At 34.3% G+C, this 19,057-nt stretch overlaps 1 long non-coding RNA gene and 1 pseudogene across 2 annotated transcripts; one reads left to right on the forward strand and one right to left on the reverse strand.

The window, feature by feature from the left end:
* Positions 1-3,473: 3,473 nt before the first annotated feature.
* On the reverse strand, positions 3,474-3,916 carry LOC143593194 (uncharacterized). The gene is made up of 2 exons (XR_013146057.1): positions 3,773-3,916; positions 3,474-3,648 (listed from the first exon to the last, which is right to left on the reverse strand). It is a non-coding gene; the product is annotated as an uncharacterized LOC143593194 (long non-coding RNA).
* Positions 3,917-12,741: 8,825 nt separating this feature from the next.
* On the forward strand, positions 12,742-16,124 carry LOC143593196 (putative glycerol-3-phosphate dehydrogenase [NAD(+)] 1, cytosolic; annotated as a pseudogene). The gene is made up of 6 exons (XR_013146058.1): positions 12,742-12,910; positions 13,010-13,672; positions 14,293-14,514; positions 14,583-14,831; positions 14,909-15,048; positions 15,958-16,124. The product of XR_013146058.1 is annotated as a putative glycerol-3-phosphate dehydrogenase [NAD(+)] 1, cytosolic (transcript).
* Positions 16,125-19,057: the final 2,933 nt, after the last annotated feature.

Below are 19,057 nucleotides of genomic sequence, written 5' to 3' on the forward strand. Positions count from 1 at the left end.
ATAGCTCGAGAGTTCACTCGATTCACATCAGTTCAAATTCTTTCTCTTCCATCGCCATTTCCAAACCGTGTTGTTGACGTTCCTCTCATAGCAAGAAATCACCAAACACGCCTTAAATTTTTCATTTTAAAAAAAGGTTAGGAAAAATAACTCTTAATGGATGTTGAGTCATCCAAGGATAAATCCAAAACCTTGTTTTATCTCCAACCCCCGTCTTCCCTTTGATAAGACTCCCCAAATTAAGATTGGAAAAGGCAACTTGATTTTCCAATCTAGCTATGGAATTCCACGTACATGGCTGGTTTTTTGAGTGAGGGAGAATAGGCCACGAACTGTTAGAAGAATGTAATGCTAAAATCACCTTTCGTCAAAGAGCATTCGATTCATTCTTGAATCTCCACCACCACTTAGTGAGGAAGACTATGTTAGCATCCCTAAAAAGGGCGAGACCCAAACCACCCGCCTCTTTGGGAGTCTTAACTAGGCTACAACTCACCCAACAAATTTTCTTTTTATCCTCATTGGCCCCAGAAAAAGTTTCTCGTTTTCGCCTCTAATTGATCTACAATGTTGCTCGGTGCTTTGAAGAGGGAGAAAAAAAATATATGGGGAGAGTTTCCATAACCGACTTGATCAAAGTTAATCTACCTCCAACCGATAAAGTGGACCCTTTTCAAAGAGAAATTCTCTTATCAAAGGTTTACGGCACCGAATTCCAATTGCAAATCCGTTCATATTAGCCCCTCTAAAAAGGCCCAAATACGAGCAGGGTAAAACTCCAGGATTACATCCCATCAGGTTAGCTAAAGACGAAACCTCTTTAGGAGTAATCTTTACCCCCATATGATTAGATTTGGAGTAATTTATTTGTAGCCCCGAAACTAAATGAAAACATCTCAACAAACGGGCCATGTTAAGCACATTTTCCTTCGACCATTCACCCACTAAAATCGTGTCATCAGCGTAAAGATTGTGCGAAATAGAATGACCATTTTTGGTAAAGAAACACCCCGAAAATACCTCTCTCATTTTCCATTTTAAACATGTAGGAGAAAGCTATCATACCGATAGTAAAGAGAAAACGAGAGACTGGGTCACCTTGTCTCACACCTCTTTGAAATTGAAATTCTAAAGAAGGCGAACCATTGACGAGAAATGATGATCTGGCTGAAGACAAAACACCCCTAACCCAACCCCGCCACTTGGAGGGGAAATTCATTTGTTCAAGAACAGAGTCAATAAACGCCCAATTGATGTGGTCGAAGTCCTTTCAAAATCTATTTTGAAAAGCAAGACTTTGGAATTACTTTTCTTAGCCCAAGCAATTATCTCATTCACAATCAATGGGCCATCAATAATGTTTATGCCTTTTAAGAAACCTGATTATGTATCCGAAATAACCAAGCTAATAACCAACTTGAGCCTATTAGCAAGAACCGAAGAGATCACTTTGCTAATAGAGCCGATAAGATTTATAGGCCGGAAATCTTTGAAGCCAGAGGCCCGGAAGGGTCGTTGACTTTGGGAAATAGAGAGATGAAATATGAACTGCAACCTCGAGAAATAGTCACCGATTCATAAAATGATGCAAAATCTTTGTAAAATCAGGACCGAAGAACTCCCAATATCGTTTAATAAAACAACACTAAATCCATCCGGACCTGGCGCCCGACCATCACCACATTCCCACACCGCTTTTTTGATTTCTAAAGGCGAGAAAGGTTTTATAAGAGAATCCACCTACTGTTCAGAAAGACATTGATACCAGCGCACGACATGTTGGGTCTAGCTGCAAAAGACTCTTTGAACCGGGTTAGCGAAGAACTTACAAGCTTCTCGTTTGATCAGTTTCGGATTGTTACTCCACACTCCGTTAATAACCACTCCACACTCCGTTAAGAACCATTCCATATATGCATCCGTTAATAACCAGTTTCGGCTTGGTATTTAAGTTAAGTAAATATTCCATTTTTGCGAAATACCCTATTTGTAGCTAACCGGTAAGTATCATGTGTTTCTTAAAAGAATGTTTGTTTTCTACCAATACAAGTACATTCCTTAATTTAAAAATGATAAACATGAGAATTAAACAGACACCTTTATAAGACAATATGTAGCAAATAATCTTTTTAAAATGCATGTGAAGTGTATAGACGGGAAAACTACTTTAGACCCGAGAATTGTGCCAAACTGCCAATGAACACACTGACATGTATTCTTTTGTTATGAATGACACGTTGGCTGAAAATGTACATCCTTGCACATGCAAACATATATGGCATAATTCAATGAAAGCCTTCCACCAAAGCCAAAAGAGAAAGGCGATGTGAAAAGCATATTGATGTTTTTCTATACTGACGGAAAATAGAAAATTAAGATATGGGATGTGCCCTAGGTTGAGGTCGAGGTCTAGGAGAAGTCGAGGAGACGATAATATTCAACATGATAAAAGTCGTGTCAGATGCTTTTATCGCAGTGATCTTAGACACTTTACAAACAAATTAATGTCTTATGAAGGAGAAAATGATTACCATGTGAATTTAATTCAAGAAGATGATGATCCAACATTGATTTTAAGATCGGTGTGATACGATTAAGAGGCTGGTTGTTGAATTAATAATTAAAGTTTCACACATCGGTAGGGATGGAAAGAAAAGAAAAACCGTGTCCCACAAATCCACAATTACACTCGAAGCTCAAAACATTTGGGACGAGTAAATTCGAAACCCAACGAGTATGAGATTAGTACTAGTAGAAGATCCATTTAATCATCCAAAGATGCACAACTCGACAAAGTTGTATTTGTGAATTTGTGTTGGAGTGTCATCGCGCGAGCACCTTTGTTGTTGAGAAAAACATCTTGAAGTTTGGTATATACTTGATAAGCCGATACATTGTTGTCGAGAACCCGCTCCAATAGATCCTGTGACAACATGCTATAAATCCATTAGAGGACAAGTGTGTTACGGTTTATTCGAGGCAACCGTCAGTCTCTCAATAACATAAAAAAAGAAGAGAAAATAGACCAAAATAATAATCCTTTCTTGTTCTTTTTCTCAAACAAAGATTACAATATATAGGAAGGGTAAAGTTAAAATACAAAGGACAACAAAAATGAGAAGGGTGAGAAGGAATCTAATCCATTGATTTAAATTTGAATGGTGAGATTAATTTAATAAATACAAATTGATGAAAATGGCATGAAGGTAATAAACCACATTTGTTGACTTTCTCTCTCCACATGCTAGGCACATGTCAATCCCCCCATCATTTTAAAATGTCCATAACTTTTTCATACGACATTATTTTTTTTAAAAAAATTCACCATAATAATAAGCGTTTTTTTATTTTTAATATGAATATCATATTGTTATATAAAAATAAAAAAAAATTAATGGGTTTTTTTAATTGTGTTTTTTTGTTGTTCATTGTGTAATATGTTGTTTCCATTGTGTTATATTTACCAGACGCTGTTTCCATTGTGTTATATTTACCAGACGCTGTTTCCATTGTGTTATATTTACCAGACTCTGTTTCCATTGTGTTATATTTACCATACGTTGTTTCCATTGTGTTATATTTACCAGACTCTGTTTCCATTGTGTTATATTTACCAGACTCTGTTTCCGTTGTGTCATATTCACATGACTCATCTTATACACAATAACGCAATAGTCTAACTACACAATGGTACAATAATGTTGTTTCAGACTCTGTCTCTATTGTGTTATATTTACCACACCATGTCTCTATTGTGTTATATTTACCAGACTCTGTTTCCATTGTGTTATATTTACCTGACTGTGTTTTCATTGTGTTATATTTACCAGACTCTGTATCCATTGTGTTATATTTACCAGATTCTGTTTCCATTGTGTCATATTCACATGACTCATCTTATGCACAATAACACAATAATGTTTATATACTCACACATATGATCTTATATCACACAATAACACAATAGTCTAACTGAACAATGACATAATAATGTTTATACACTCACACAAATGATCGTATATCACACAATAACACAATAAGACACGTTAGACACAATGAAAAATAAAACCTAAAATGTATCGTCGTTGTTTGAAGTTGTATTTCGCTTCTTTGGAACATTTTTTCTTGTTTCCTTTCTCTTTTTAGTGTCAATAGGTTGTTCTTCAAGCAACGAATTCTGAAGTGTCGCATCCGAGACGGTGATTTAGTCGGAGGTTCGATTGTCGCCGTCGGAGATGACGCCATTGATTCGTGAAGGAGGTTCAGTTGAGATTTCAATCGAAGAATGGAGATGGAACAGTTTGTGTTCAGAGGAAAAGATGAAAAAGTGGAACGTTTTTGAAGTTGTTTTTCGCGATGGAGATGTCGCCATGGAGATGTCGCCATTGATGGAGATGTCTCCATTGATTCGCGATGGAGGTTATTTGAGATTCAAATAGCATAATGGAGATGGTAGGGTTTGTGTTCAGAGGAAAAAGTGAAGAATAATAGTAAAGAGAAGTGAAGAAGATGATTGAAGAAAACAGCTCGTATTCTTATTTGAGATGTAAGAGTTTGCCCTTGATTGTCTCTAATATTACAAAATTGTCACCGCCCCTTTTTAAACCATTAATTTTGTTTGAGATTTGATCCAATGGGTGATAATCCTTCTCACCCTTCTCATTTTTTACCCCCTTTGTAGAATAACTTGACCCTATGTAGGAAAACCAAAGACATAATAATTAGAAAAGATAAACAATAAGGAAACCTAATTATAATACAATAAGAAAGCTATATAAAAGATAAACTTAATTAATATATTAAACTTAAATTATATTTATGATCATATCAAAGAGCATCAATTTCATACCACAATTCGTAGGTAGGGTCGGTACCGTCAATGTGATCGAGAACTTTGTACGCAGGAACGTGTAACTTGAAAAGTTTAACCCAAGATGAGTACGTGAACGTTTTCCCATCAAGGGTTCAGATTTTGTTATTGATGTTGGTGACGGTGTATGCTGGTCATTAATCATTATTGCTTGGCTTGGCTTTGCGAAGAACACCGGAAAAAGAAAAAAAAATTCCGATGGTGTTTAGGTTTTGTAACCTAGGCTATGATACCATAATAATATTTGATATTCATTGATTCGTCGAAGCATTACAAAAGGCCTATATGTATATCAAAAGGTTTCTAAAGTCTAAACAAAAATTCACTATTAATTATGGTAAATAGAGTAATCATAAACAATATTTATATTTTGTGAATATCTTCTACTAAGAGCATTCATATCCCATCCCTTAAATTTATGTGAGGAGAGTATGTAAATTATAGGGTGAGGTTTTGAGTAGTTGTGAGTGTAAATTATAGGAATATTGGATTTTATTAAGCCAGACTTTGCTCCGTTGGCCGACGATAAGCCAAACTTTAAAAATATACCACAACAGTCCCAAGTTTCAAACTATTGGCTGATAATGAGTTTTTCACTAACGAGGTTAGATTTCGTTTGTTTTTTAATGACATGGCTGCTTAGGTGGCAAGTGTGATGTGGATGATGACATGGGTGCTGAGTTGTTAAAAATTATTATTATTATTATTATTATTATTATTATTATTATTATTATATCTTACCTCCCTCTGTCTCTCTCTCCATACACACATTTATACATACACACATATGCAAATCCACCGCCAACACTCAAGCATCACCGCTTGCTACTAGTCTGCCACTGTCAACCGCCGCCGATCTCCTCCATCCAGCCTAGATCTTAAAATCATGACTTGCAACACTCGTCTTCATCGCTCACGATTCGCTCCCGACAACCAATCTGGTCATCTTCCCCAAATCAACAACGATGATTTTTGAGGCCAAAATGGGATATTTTCATAATGAACAATAGCAGTGGTCCGGCGGTGGCGATTCCATCTAGAGGTGAGAAGCAGCAGTATAGTCTTCGTGAGATTTTTTGGTATTCAATTAGAATCCAGATTAGGTCAAAAATTGAAAGAAATTGGAGTGTGGATGGATTGGAATCCAAGTTAGGTAAGAGCAATAGAAAGAACTGGGTAGCTTTCGCGTCCCTGTGTGAAGTGCGGGTCGCACGAGTCGTGGGGCAGGTTCGAGGTTCCGGTCTTTGGTGTGGTGGTAGCAGATTGTGACGGATGGTGCTAGTGGAGGAGGTTGGTTGTGGTGGCGGTGGTCTTCGTTGGTGGCCGAAGATGGCTGTGGTGGTTCTCGTCAGCGGTACGATGGCTGCTGGAGGTGTCTATGCAGAGAGAGAGGTGAGGTGTGTAGTATTAGTATACATATAGTATGCATATATATATATGTATATATATATGTGTATATGTGTGAGAGGGAGAGAGATAGGAACATGTAAGTAGCCATGTAGGATTCAACCATTATACTTTTACATGTCATCAACCACATCAACAGCCATCTCATCCAAAATTAACGAAATCTAACCTCGTTAGTAAAAAGCTTGCTGTTGGCCAATAGCTTGAAACTTTGGACTGTTGTGGTATATTTTAAAAGTTTGGCTTAATGCCGGCCAAAAGAGCAAAGTTTGGATTATTAAAATCTAATATTCATAAATTATAGGGTGGAGAGAAAAATGTAATGATTTTTTTGTAAATTTGGGGAAACATTTGGGGAACATTGTTTGCCCCTATTTATATTTTAATATTTGTTGGATTGGTTGTGAGTAAATGAGAGAGAAAACTGTAATGATAAAGGTATAAAAAATATTATTTAATTGAACAGGAGAGAAATGTAGTGTTTTTTAGTGTAATTATAGAGATAAGGATGGGGAATGGGATGAGAATGCTCTAACAGATACTATTGTTGTCGCGTTTTGTATAAGCCTATGAATTATTCACATAAGTACAATTGACGTGGTTATGTTTTTATCTTTTTGGCACGGTGCCTTTGAACGGGTTCCTAATTCAGGTTGTTAGTCTTTTTATTTACTTCTTTACCTTACAGCCAAAGTGTGTCATAAATGGTACATTGGTCCAAGTGAGTATAAATAGAAAGACATGATTTTTAAGGACTATTGAATGCAATATCTTACTTTCTTTAACAAACACTTTAAATAATAAAAATGAAATCTATTACCTTCAAAGTAACTTGTCACCAAATGCATGATTAAGTACTCCATAACTAATTAGTTATAACAAAAATTATTTTTAACATTCGTTTTAATTACTATATGAATGATAATTTAAAAAGCAACTACAAACGGTTATATGTTAGTAAATTACTCGAGATATATTGAGTCTTTATCTATATTATATATTACACCAAACAAGGGCAAATTAAGACACCCATTTTAAGTAATTTACAACATTTAAAGCATGAGGTACATGTGTTAGTAAGGGTAAACATGTCTTTTAAACACAATTCATTCAACTTACAAGTTTGGTCTCCCCTTTTTAACAATATTATGTTTTTAATTTAACTTGTAAACTAACTTTCCAACCATGATTTTTAAACGACTATAGCCTTTTCATACGTTAATATTTTTATATCTATACTATATATAATACACCAAACAAGGGCAAATTAAGACACCCATTTTAAGTAATTTACAACATTTAAAGCATGAGGTACATGTGTTAGTAAGGGTAAACATGTCTTTTAAACACAATTTATTCAACTTACAAGTTTGGTCCCCCATCTTTAACAATATTATGTTTTTAATTTAACTTGTAAACTAACTTCCCACCCATGATTTTTAAACGACTATAGCCTTTTCATACGTTAATATTTTTATAAACAAATTGCACCATAAAAACGAGCATTTTATTCTCTTTAATTTGGATATGATATTGTTGTAATTTTTTTTTTCATTTTAAATAAATTAATATGTTACGTAGGGGTGTTCAGTGTCGGTTTTGATAGTTTTATGTTAAACTTTTGAGTCCAATCGTCAATACAAATTTTTTGTTGTCCAAAGCCAAACTCAACCATTGAAAGTTGAATCCGAATCGTTACTAACGGTTTGGTTCCAGTTTGGTTTCACAATTTAGACTTTAATAATAAATTTAGTTTAAAATAATTAATAATTTAAATGTACCATCAATTTTAACTAAAAACCAACATAATATGATACTTGAGATGATAAATAAAAATGATAATTTTAACCACATAAATGGTAAACATTAATAGAAGATCTAGGACGTGAAATAATAACAACAAAGATTACAAAAGGAATCATATTGCAATTAGGTTAATTTGAAGTTGTATAGCCAAGTTATTTTTAATAAAAATATTATGTTCAATTAAATTTTAAATATATCTAATATATATTACAAAACATATCTATTAATTAATAACAAAAAAGATTAAATTGCATTCAACATTTACAGTCTTGTCTGGTTTCATATGGCCGATTGCCGATATAAACCGCAAACCAACCGTTCACTACGTTTTGAAAATTTTGAAACCGACCAACAAACCGAAAGGGTAAAAAAAGAAAAAGAAAAAAGTAAGTCAAACCAATGACCGATTTAAACGATTTCAAGGTTTTAACCGAACCATAAACACTTATATTTGTACGTGATTAAAAGGTTTAAACACCCGCTGCATCGCGCGGGCACCCGTCTAGTAATAATCAAATGTGTTACGTGTATGCACAAACAATTAATATGTAAACATTTTAATGGGGTAGGCAAAACATACTTATTCATAAAGTTTAATCGTTTTCAGTAGGAAATAAATGAACATCACTTATAATGACAAGTAGACCGTCTAAACAAGACATGTTTTTGTAAATGAAGAATCACAAAAGTCGGTGTCACTAAGGTGCATTAACGAACCGAGCCACTCAAGATTGTCTTGTGAAAAAACTTGATCGAGTCGAGCTTAAACAAGTCCGAACCTAAACTTCACTAATCGAGCTCAAGTTAACTCGAGTGACTATCACTTATATAATTTTTATAATATATCGATATTATTAATTAATATATATATTATGAAAAAGATAAATAAATAATATATTATGTTATATATATAGTATAGAGTTACGTTATCGTACAGTAATCCTTAATGCACAAAGACGTGCGTGAATTACGTTCAAGGCAAAAAGAAAACGCTCAAGGCAAAAAAACAAAAAACGCGCAAAAGTCAAAATACAAAAAACGCTCAAGAATCTGTAATAAGCTAAAAACGGCTTTCGTGAAGAAAAATAAAAAATTGATCGACTAACGATCCAAATCTATTTTTTTCGGTTAATTGATGATTAATTGGGTATGTATTAAGTATTTTCGAGATCTTGTAATGTGATTTTAAGGATCAATTTCATAAATATAAGTATTTTTGTACGTTAAAAATTATTTTATTGTATCAATTATCTAAAAGTATACTTGAAATTATATATAAAAATATTTATAAATATATAAAAACTAACTAATAAATCGTAAACAAGTCGAGCTCAGCTTAAACTCTATGGGCATGGTTGGCAAAACTAGTTACCATCTGTAGCTGGAAACTGATGGCTGTAACTTGTTAAATATATTTAGATGTTTGGCAGAGTAGCTGAAGTGTGACATTTGTCAATTTCGGGTCTCGTTTGTATTCGTTTTGCAACCGTTTGTTATGTAAACCGACCCGTTTTGTAAACTGACACTTATTATATAAGCAAAATGATGGGTTTTATGTTACAATATTGTTTTACACTTATTAGGTCTTGAAAACATTATTTTCGGTCATTAAAACGCGTTAAAAACAATTAAAACGAACTATAGGGGCCAATTTTGCCAATTTTGAAAGTTGAAAAAACCACAAGCCCACCCCATCGCGCTACGCGATGGGGGGAGCCACCATGTGGTCGCGTCGCGCAACGGGGACCAGACAGCAGACCTGCATGTATGTTTGTTTGTTGGTTCTATTGTCCAACAAATCTGGTTGTTAACCATTAAACCTCTTGTTTAACCCATTTAAGCTTACCCTATAAATACAAGACCCTCTCCAACATTAATCCCTGCTCATAAACCATTCCCTCTCTCAAATTCAAAGATCATTCAAGGTTATTTTCATGTTTATGTTAAGTTTGACTTTCAAAGTCAAACTGAGTTAGTTTTGCAAATTTAATTAGTTTACTTAATCTAAATTAATACTTGAAGCATATGACACAACATATATATAATATACACCCTTTTTTACTTTTGGTGGTTACTTTTTCGACCTCGGTCGGTTAAGTTTCGGGCCTTGTAAGGCAAGGCTACATGGAGGACTTTTGTAGTCCTTGATATATATATACTTATATAACTTGTTTATACATAATAACCATGGCTAACTTCTGCTCATTTTTTTTATCATATTTATGAAGTTCCATGGCTATGGGTTTCAAGAGACTAGCCTCGGTTTAATCGTAAATAGCTCTAAACCGTAAACCGAACTTTATTTACTAGTTTTGTTAAATAATTGTTTAAACATGCTTTATATTAGATTTAAGTTTCTAAATCATTTTTATAAGTTCTATGGTTATGCGTTTGTAGAATCTAACCTCGGTCTTAACTCGAAACTAGATCCGAGCCGAAAACCGAACTTTCGTTTAAAGAATTTATTATTAACTTTGTGGTTGTAAAACTTAAGTATCAACATTTATAAGTTATTATACAAGTGCTTGGATATTTGGGCATGTGGAAACCATCTATGAGCTTATTGTGAGATGACCAAACCAAACCGAACTAAACCGATTTTCACTCGCTTTAGACACAAGTGTGTTTTTAGCTAGCAAGACTTGTATATTTCTTTAAAATTACTTTACAAACTGATTTTAGATAATTTATTAAAGTACTTGGAATGTTGAATCCAACTTGATCTTATAACAAAGTTGGACCGACAAAACCGAACACTCGCTTAACGGACGTTGTTAGTTCTAAAACAATAGAACTACATACTTTGTTTAAGTCTTCTTATATTTTAATGAGTTATCTCATATATTTATTATTTTGGAAAGTTGACTTTGGGTTTGACCAATTATCAAGACCCGAACCAACAACCTGAACACTCATTAAAACTAATTTTAGTATCTATATTATAAAGGGACTTGCATTCTTGCATTTTTATCCACCTTATTACTTAACATAGGTTGAGTAAATATTAAGGTTAGATACTTTAACCCGGTTTCGAGCAAACTTACATTTTAAAGGGCTAGTATTATAAATTTCTTAAATAGTCACATTTAAAACATTAAACTTTAATTGTTTGCATTTCTTATCATTAATTTTTATTTTAAGACTTCCAAGACAACTTTTATAATACAAGACTTTTTTTATTTTAGGCTTCGTTCGTTAAACCCGTCGTTCCGGTTAAACTCCAAATCATCCATCTTTCAAGTTTATTACTTGAACGTGAGTACTTTCATACCCCGTTTTTCCATCTTTCGTTTTGGGGGTGATATTGCATACTTATTCAAACTAAATGTTTTATACTTGAGTCTTAAACCACAAACTTCATTGTATACTTTACTTAAATAAATGCTCGATTTGGTGTTATATGCTTACATGCTTAATTGCTAATGTGTTTACCGCTTTTGGTTGGTTGAATCATAAATCATAGTCTATTTGACAACCCCTTATAGCAATGTGTCGTTAATGTATTCTTATTAACGGTTTCATATAAATCATAGTCTAGTTGGCAACCCCTTATAGCAATGTGTCGTTAATGTATTCTTATTAACGGTTTCATATAAATCCTAGTCTATTTGGCATCCCCTTATAGCAAGGTGTCGTTAATGTATTCTTATTAACGATCTCTTTTATCCAAATTATTGCTATTATTTATTGTTTCGTATGCAAGTTGTGGAATTTCCTATTATATACATATTGTTTAAAAACTATGAATCACCAACCTTTGTGTTAATAACCTTTATTTTATACAATGTTACAGGTTTGACTTTTGGTTGATTCGAGACTTGGAGAAAACGCTATCAAAGACCATTAGGAGATTAGTAAAAATGAACAATATTTTATTTGATATATTTTGTTATGGTTATTGTATGAACATGTTATGTGACATCTTATGATTTTGTGGAATTAAACTTGTTGATTAAATATTGTCGCTTAAATAGCGTATTGTGTATTTGTCCAATCACGTTGCACCCCGGCATGTTCCGCCGCCTTTGATCGGGGTGTGACATGAAGCTTTTAATAAAATGTATAAAATTACTAAACTGGGCATAACTAAAAACAATAATAGTAAAATATATTATTTTAGAATGTTATTTAAGTAAATTAAAATACTAAAAACCTGTAGTTATTTCTAAACGTTACTAGTGGAACCTTTAAGCTTTAAATTTTTTCTCCTAACCTAAAAGCTTCAACCCTTTTGAACCAAAGAAGACTTTTAATTAAGTATGAGTTTTTTCTTGAAAGCTTTATTCCAAAAATACCCTATGTATATTAAACGAGTCGAGTTCGGGTTCGGTTAGATAATCGTTGTAATTAATGCCCCGAGAAATCAACAAAGAGTTGATGAACGTAGAGAAGAGAAGAGACAGTGGTTTTAGTTTTGAAAGACGAAAGCAAAATGAACACCTTCATTAATGGCGACCAGAAACCCATTCTTCCTTATTATTTTTAATCCTCCTCCATTATGGTACCTTACCCATTTTCATCATCATCATAAATAAATAAATGCCTCTACACCCTAACTTCATACATTCACATTCATTTACAATTTTAAAGGTATAGTTATCTAGCTTTAATTGATTAGTAGTTCATTGTTGGTTTTGCCTTTAATTTATTAATTTTTATATTTATGGTTGGACAGGTGAACCAATTACCAACCTTGTATGAGTTTACTAAGTCATTGTGATTTTAGCCTTTTAGGGCTTGCAATAACAACAATAATAATAATAATAATACTAGTCTAGACAAATGCATATGCTAATTAATATCTTTTCTTGGGTAGCTCTGATTTAGGTGAGAATTCTACCTATATACTTTATTCATATAATCCAATGTTTCTGCCAATACTTGTGATCACAAAACTGAAATTAGGGTTTTTTTTAATTTTGTAAGTTATGGTGGGAAGCATTGAGGTTATGATGCCGAATCTTCTTTCAAACGGGGTGGTTTCGCATAATAATAACGGTTTAGAGGAAAAGCTAGATGAGTTTAGACGTGTTCTCGGAAAGTCTGATGATGATTTGTTAAAGATTGTGGGAGTCGGTGCGGGCGCGTGGGGCAGTGTGTTTGCGGCTCTGCTTCAAGATTCGTACGGTCGGTTTCGTGACAAGGTTCAGATTAGGATATGGAGAAGGGGTGGAAGAACGGTTGATCGAGCCACGGCTGAACATCTGTTTGAGGTTATTAATTCGAGGGAAGATGTGTTGAGGAGGTTGATTAGACGGTGTGCGTATTTGAAGTATGTTGAAGCGAGGTTAGGTGACCGGATTCTTTACGCGGATGAGATTTTGAAAGACGGCTTTTGTTTGAATATGGTGGATACGCCTCTTTGTCCCATGAAAGTTGTTACTAATTTGCAGGAAGCGGTTTGGGATGCTGATATTGTGGTTAATGGGTTGCCTTCGACTGAAACGCGTGAGGTTTTTGAAGAGATTAGTAAATATTGGAAGGAGAGAATTAGCCCTCCGATTATTATCTCGTTGTCGAAGGGTATAGAAGCTGCTTTAGATCCCGTTCCTCATATTATTACTCCGACGCAGATGATCAGCAGGGCAAGTAAGTGTTTTTAAACTCGAATTAATCTTTAATTGCTGTGATATTATTATATCTTGATGAATTTTCTGATTTGATTGATATGTTGGCATATAAGAATTTGCCTTGTTTAGATTGTATCAACTTGTGAGCATAGATTGTTGCAAGAAACTCTGATTTATGATGTTTGAGTTTTTACATTAAGATAAACTTGATGTTCCTAGATTAGCCTTCATGTTATGAACATCAAAGAGGCTGATTTGTTGTATTGCACTTAACCACGGGTACAAATGTAACGATTGTCTCAATATTGGTGCATTGTGTTTTGTATCGTATAGTGGACTCTTTCTTGGACGCACGGGTAAATATACAATCGTACAAAAAGGGAAACTTTTACGGTGAATTAAAATCGTGTGTGGGTGGGGGGTCAAGTTTATTTGGCAGACAAGACAATATTTATTTGTTTTATTATTTTCCTTTTATGAATAGTGAATTCATCTAATATGAGTTGGTTTTGACAGCCAATACAGTTTTTGTTTTTTATTTATTTTTATTTGTTTTGTAATTTTAATATATTTAACATTTGACTAGTTAGCAATGGTACAACCGAAATTGACACATTTTTACATCATTTTTTGTTATAGCTGGAGTTCCAAAGGAAAACATATTATATCTTGGTGGACCAAATATTGCTTCTGAAATTTACAACAAAGAATATGCGAATGCACGAATTTGTGGGGATGAAAAGTGGAGGATACCGCTTGCAAAGTTTCTAAGACAACCACATTTTATAGTATGGGACAATAGTGATCTTGTCACACATGAAGTTATGGGAGGATTAAAAAATGTTTATGCAATTGGAGCTGGTAAGATGAAACATGTTTTGCATCATATTTGAACGGGATAATTGATTTTGGGTTTTTATTAATTTCAGGTATGGTAGCAAGTTTGACCAATGAAAGTGCAACCAGCAAATCGGTCTATTTTGCACACTGCACATCGGAGATGATATTCATCACTCATTTATTAACCGAAGAGCCTGAAAAACTTGCGGGGCCCGTTGCTTGCAGACACTTATGTGACACTTTTGAAAGGGCGGAACGCATGGTACGGGCAAATGATTGCAAAAGGAGAATTGAGTCTTGATATGGGTGATAGCATTAGTGGTAAAGGGATGATTCAGGTGCGCTTAATTTAATAACTTTCCCTTCTTTATTGTTTGATTATTGTTAATTAAATATTATTTTTTTTGGTTTATAGGGAGTATCTGCAGTGGGGGCATTTTATGAGCTTTTGAGTCAATCGAGCTTGAGTGTATTGCATCCGAATGAAAAAAAGCCTGTTGCACCGGTTGAATTGTGTCCCATCTTGAAGACGTTATACAAAATACTCATAAAGAGGTAGGCTTGTAAACGAACCGAATGAACACGAACGGAGCATGTTCGTGTTCGCTCGTTTAAATTTAAGCGTACGGATGATTAAACACAAACAATTAAACGAACTGGAGTTTCTTGTTCGTGTTTGTTCGTTGATAAAATGAACATGTTCATTCTTTAACGGTATAAATGAACATAACTGAGCTAAAACTAGTTAAGAGTAATGTGAATAACAATGTGTTGGGCCTTTAAAGTTATTAAACCTATACTAAGTTGTAACGGGCCAAAAATTTTAAATGAATATGTTAACGAATGAACTTAAACAAACGTAAACTAATGAACATATATGAACGGACATAAACTGAACAAACGAGGCCTATGTTCATGTTAGTTCGTTTGTTTATTAAATAAACAAACTTCTTGCAGAAGGGTTTGTGAACTTTTCACTGAACGTTTTGCTCATTTTATATGCCTATGAAGAGATAATCTTTCATTTAAACACATGTTCCCGATAAAATATGCAAATGCTTAACTTTACATGTAACATAGCTGGAAATTAGTTGTGGAAATATCATATAGTAGACATAAAATGGACCGACTTTGTAAACGAAAATTTATAAAAAGGAGCTGTTTCTTGAGTTGACCCCATGATTAACTGTTACAATAGTGTAATCCTTACATATGATTGAAGGCTTGTCCCTACTATTAAAATCCATGTGTAGACTTGTCATCTTATTTTGACAACTAGTAATTAATACATTCGGTGCAACTTTATTGATGGAGTCATTAAACATATCAAGCTTATCTTTTGATGATGACACGAAGAAAGGATAAATTAATGTAAAGTTATAAACAAAAGATAAATCGGGACCCGTCGTTATTTATAACACATTAATAGTTAGTTACAACTTCCAACATGATTTTGGCTTTCAGGGAACAAGATTCACGAGCGATTCTTGAGGCACTCAGAGACGAGAGATTGAACGATCCGCGTGAAAGAATTGAGATTGCTCAGAGTCATGCGTTCTACAAGCCTTCACTTCTTGGTCAGCCTTGATCGCACCCTGTTTGGACGTCTATCGAGTAATAATAAGAACATTTGCAACATGTTATTATTAATTATTTTCTTTAATGATTATAACTACCGTAAGTTCCTATAAAACGATTATGGTATTTTTCCAGATGCTAATACATTGAAAGTTATGTATCTAGTCCTGTTTGTCTCTTGCCCTAAATGAACATCTGCATTGTGTTGTTTTAAAATTCAAGCCATGAGTATGTTGTTCTAGACATTATTGGATCAGGATCTAACATATCTGGTTTTCAGTTTCTTCGTATGTGAAACATGCGTTGCAGCAGAAACTATAAACTTGAACCGAATATTATGTTGGTTATAGAACTTCACCAGGGAACCTGCAAACACGTTTAGTTCTTGCTAAATTGTATGCACTAGTATCTATCAATGTCAAATTTGGATCTTAGATCCCACTGGAGACCTTAGCCATCAAATCGTGTTTTTCAATGGCGTTCTTGCATGAGCCCCTGATAAGGCTCCGCCCCTTGGACTATGTGCCTGAAATTATAATAGTCTCGAATAAGGCGTGTACTTTACTCCTAATTTGTATTGATGTAAGCTATAACTTCACTTTGTTGTTAAAATCCAATTGTACTAAAATGACATGATGACATTGAAATCACCGACACTATTGGCTAACACACTTAATTCTTTTAATTGAATAAGTATTGCTAAATTATTTATGTATTTTTTAATGAAATTTATGCACTTTTATTTATTTCTGTGTCTTAAATATATAAATTCATTTATAAATTAAATTTTTAATAAATAAAAAGTTCCTCCATAATCCTTTATGAATCTCCATACACCTTAATAAATCTCCGATAAATCTTTACTTTTAACATGATACTATGTGATTGGTTTGATTTCTCTCCACAAATCACCATACACTTTTGTATGTTGTAATATTGTAATACCAACTTGTCAAACCAAGATCATCATCAATTTATAAAAATACGCTTCATATGTGTATGTAAATGTCACGATATTGGCTCTAAATTTAATAAATTAATGTGTCAACATGAATTCGGTTGGTTTCAATTACATTTTTTACGATACTGGAACTAAAAAACCATATAGCTTGTGATGAAAAATTATATATTTAGAAGGACATTTATTCTGCCGATAAACTTGTGCATTGCGGTGGCGAGTCGACACAAAATTTGGATTTTGTTACTTTCGTTACGCTACTGGAACTAAAAATAGAAAAAAAAAAAAGAAACTCGTACAACCTATGATACAAAAAAGTAACATATTTAAAACGAATTTATTCGGTCGATAAAACTTGGACGTTGCATTAACAAGTCAACACGAATTTGATCAATTTCAATGGCAAAAAGGCCACCGTCAGCTGGTCCAACCAGCCGTACAGAGCCCTTAAGCGCCTCCTAGTTATCTCCAGTTCAGGGAAAACACCCACCCGTCCGAAGGCAAAATCTGGACGCCTTTAGGATCGAACTAAAGATCCTAAAGATCTCAGTCTTTTTTCGTTGAGTCATCTATCCCCTCCCCCCCCCCCCCCCCCCCCCCCCCCCCCCCAAGTGTTATAAATGGGGATTGAACTTGGGTATCAAATAAAAAAACCCAAGCTTCCTACCACTATACTACATTGGAAAAGACGTGTTCGGGTTTACCTATGTTTTAAAAACTAAACTAAGCCCGAAATTTAAAGGTTGTTACGTATATGCTCTAACCGTAACACAAATAAAACATGAGTGAAGGTCTATTGGAGTAAATATTAAAATACCTTATGATAACATTAAACAAAACAAAACCAAAAATAAATTAAGAAAAAAATAACAACCGACATCAAGGCTTGGCGGCTTCTACTTTATATATAAAGCTCTTCCTAAATCCTAATTACCCTACTCTGTCTGCTCTTTGCCGTCTTTCGTTTGAACACATGTCTTTTTACGGTGTTGTATACCCATCATCAAGGGTGTTCATAATCGTAAACGGAGGGCCTAATGATCGCATGGACATATTAATCGAGATCAACAGTATGGAATCATCAGCAGCAACCGCAACGGTCCGTGAGTACAATATTCAAGATATCTACAACTCCTTGTTGTTTGATGGCGGGCCACCTTACAAAACTTGCTGCTTGCAATTCACTGAGAACAAGGGGTCCGTGGTCCGCGCCAGTTACGTGTATCATAATGAGTTTGGACAAGTGCTGTATCATGTTGACAATGCATATAATCATAATTCAGCTATGTGCAACGCAAGGTGGGTGTTATCGTGGGAACGGGTTCGTAGGAACATGCCAAAGGCTATTGAAGATTATGCAGTGAAGACGAGTAGAATGATTAAGGAGAATGAAGATGATGAATGTTGTCCAATTTGTTTGGAAGGATATAAAGAGGAAGATATGATTGGAACAATGGTACGATGCAAACATAGGTATCATGACAAATGCATCAAGAAGTGGTTAAAAAGGAAGACTTGGTGTGCGATTTGTAGGGCTAATGTTTTTTTGTATTTTAGTATTAGTTAATTCTTATTTGTTTGGTTTGATTTACTAAGTCTGGTTGTGGACATTTAACGGAGATAAATTTCAGCCTATCATATTGCGTCACATGGCGCTGACTGACCCCTTGTCGCAAACCGTTGAAATTACCCCCCGTTGTCTTTCACGCCGTTGAATTCATCCATTTGTGAGCGAAACCACAATTTTTCTCCATTCGCTTGGGCGAGCTGGCTGAATTCATCCTTTTGCGGTGACCGTTGAAACGTGACCATTGTGTACACGAGCCATTTTACTAATCTCATGTTTTAATCATATAGCTAGCTACATGTATGTTTTATTATCCAGTTAGTTAAAGGCTGCATATCGAACGACATATATATTAATCCTAATGCATACATTCTCCTATTCCTCTTATTATATATCTGCAAGTACATTGACAACATGAGCCATGAGGACATGAGGCTAATCATAACTTTGTAACCTCAATA

Source organism: Bidens hawaiensis, unplaced genomic scaffold (genome assembly GCF_021521415.1).
Source record: "Bidens hawaiensis isolate Kalapana, Puna unplaced genomic scaffold, B.hawaiensis_p1.1 tig00041825_1, whole genome shotgun sequence".
Lineage (NCBI taxonomy): Eukaryota > Viridiplantae > Streptophyta > Magnoliopsida > Asterales > Asteraceae > Bidens > Bidens hawaiensis.